We start from the raw sequence: 2935 nt of genomic DNA, 5'->3' as shown, positions 1-2935 counted from the left end.
CAAATTTTAAATTTTTTATTATCAGTATTAAAAAATAAAAATAATGTTTTGTATATTATACGTGTAGCGCGAGTGGCTATAAATTATATAACTAAAAAAAAACTTTAAAATTTTGTACATAGCAAAAGTTATGGCATATGTCAGATCTCGGCGGGACATCCTATATATCTATGACAGTATCACGGTTTGTTATTGATGCAAAACGCGTTATAACTTATAAGTACCTAATGGATATTGTGATATGATTAATTTGGAATTTATTATAGGTATCTATTATAGGTCAATTTTTTTTCCGTGATTCGTATATCTAGTAATTTGTGTAGTATAATTAACTAGGCACCTGTGTAGATCTTGGTTCCATACTTGGATCTCCTTATGTGGAAAAATTAACAAAAACACATTATCAAGCACTGTTGATTATTGCGTTATTTTCGTATTTGGATAAACAATTTCAAAAATGTGCAATTTAAAAATATCAATAAATAATTTATCGAAATTGTTATGCTATAAAAAATGTTATGTTGTATAGAGCTACTAACCATATCAATTTTAGGTGAATTTCCTTTATTTTTTCTTCTTCTACTTAACGGTGGCTTTTTTTTTTTGATCATACAATTTTCCATGTTTATAATTAAATTTAAAACAATCAATAATTAAACCAAGAAACACAATTACTTATAACTTATAACTGAAAACGTGTAAAATAAACGGGAAATAAAATAAAACGTGGTTCGTTATTGCTGTTTATTTGACGAATGACGTCGACCGTCGACCACAGAATTATATTTTATGATTTACATAAAGCTTCATTGGTTCAATTCATTCACAATAATATTATTGTTTATATCGGTTATAATAATAATGTACCTATTTGTGTATAAAACCGGATATCGCATTATCGTAGAGCGCACAACTTATTCTTAGAAAAACCGGCCGGGACGACTCTCGTACGCACACGCACACGCACGGCTACCGTTCAGGATTCGTAAAATTGTTCCTTCAAAAACTACTCGTTTTACTTCAATCAGTCCGATCGTTGTATTGGTGCGATGAAAATTCTGAAAATTTATTTGAATTCAGCATGAAGTTTACTTGAGATCGGTCGGACCACTTTTTCAGTTGTACTTAAAAATGTTTTTTAAACACTACTACAAAAATTAATATTTTTCAAAAAACTGAGATCAAATTTGTGGAATTTTGAGGGCAAAATTAAAAAATGTAATCCGACCGATCTCAAGTAGACTTCATGCCGAATTCATATACATTTTCAGAAGTCTTATCGCTTTAATACAACGATCAGAGCAATTGAAGTTAAATAGGTAGTTTTTAACGGAAAAATTGACCGGTACCCAATCGCCTTAATGCAATTATTTTTGTACATAATTATATTTAAATTATCAGGTCGACTTCTAACGTGCCTCGAAATGAATCACAAGAACCGGTTGATATTTTACAAGAAGAAGTACTTGAAAATACATCAAATGAAATAGAGGACGACACGTCTAAAATGTTTAACCAGCCAAAACTACCAGCAACAAAAAAACGTGGTATCTCAAAGACAAAAAAAACTGAATATGCATTTACTAAAAAGGCAGAAGAACGGAACTTATTAATTATGAAAATTCAAGAACAAAATGAACAGTTGTTGAAGAGAGAAGATAGCTTGGACGAAATTGACATGTTTTTTAAAACGTTGGCCATGACAGTTAAATAATTACCAAGTGCTGGGAAAATTGAGGCAAAAGCCAAAATGTTTGCTTTAATGACAGATTTAGAACAAAAATATTCAGTTCCTGAACAAGCTCCGTATCCACTGTCTATTCAACCACTCAATAATTTTGAAAATTTATCACAAAACTGTTATGTCCAAAATTCTAATTCAGATCAACCCTCACCATCAACAGGAGCAAGTTTGTATTCAGGATCTTCTTGTTCACAATTTAGTACATTTGAATATGATGATTAATTATTAAAAAGGAATATATTATGTTAATACAATTTTAAATAATGAAGTAATGTTAATAATAATGATTTTGAATAATGAATACGATTTTATATTTATAAATATATTGTTTACTTATTTTTAACAGTTTATAATGCTTAATGTTCTATTTAATTAATTATGAATTTTAAATTACTTAAATTATTTTCAATGTGGCATTATATTTATTTGATGTTCAAAACCTATCTATTTATTTTACCCATATCTATTAATTACTATGTATATTGTATACAATTCGAAATTCTTAAATTATTCCAAAAAAAATGTATTAAACAAAATATTTAATGTAAAACAGAAAAGAAGCGTATGAAAATTGAAGTAAGTACATTAAATTATAAGACATTCATATTAAAATATTACTATAATATAACAATTTTTTTTTAAATGTAAATTTATTTTTAAACTTTTGGTTGCCAAGAAACAGCTCCTTCGTTGTTGAAAAATTCTTTATATAAATCTCTTACTTCAAAACCTTCGATACTTGAAAAACCTCCTCGACAAGAAATTGATATCATATTGTTTATTGGTGTTTCCTCTGCTGTTTTCAATTCGAAAAATGACTGTTTTTTTGTCTCTAAATATCCCTCACGTACAATATTATGTAAACAACAACATACCCATACCAGGTCGTCAACAGTCGTTGTTTCCAAATTAATTGGTTGATAAAAGATTCTGAAAGTTTGACTTAATAACCCAAATGCATTCTCCGTTACTCTTCGAGCGCGACTTAATCTGTAGTTGAAGACAGTTTCTGAATGGTTTTCCCTTGCAGATTTTCTGGTGTATGGCTTCATAATATGTTTGTGCAGACGAAAAGCTTCATCGCTTACTATTACATAAGGTACTATCTTATCTGATCCGGGAAGTTTACTACGTTCCGGAAATCCGAATGATCCATTTAAAACCTGTTGCCCCATGTTGGATTTCAAAAAT

The sequence above is a fragment of the Acyrthosiphon pisum genome, chromosome X, assembly GCF_005508785.2.
Source record: "Acyrthosiphon pisum isolate AL4f chromosome X, pea_aphid_22Mar2018_4r6ur, whole genome shotgun sequence".
Lineage (NCBI taxonomy): Eukaryota > Metazoa > Arthropoda > Insecta > Hemiptera > Aphididae > Acyrthosiphon > Acyrthosiphon pisum.
The sequence above is the reverse complement of the archived record's forward strand: the minus strand, read 5'-3'. Positions refer to the sequence as shown.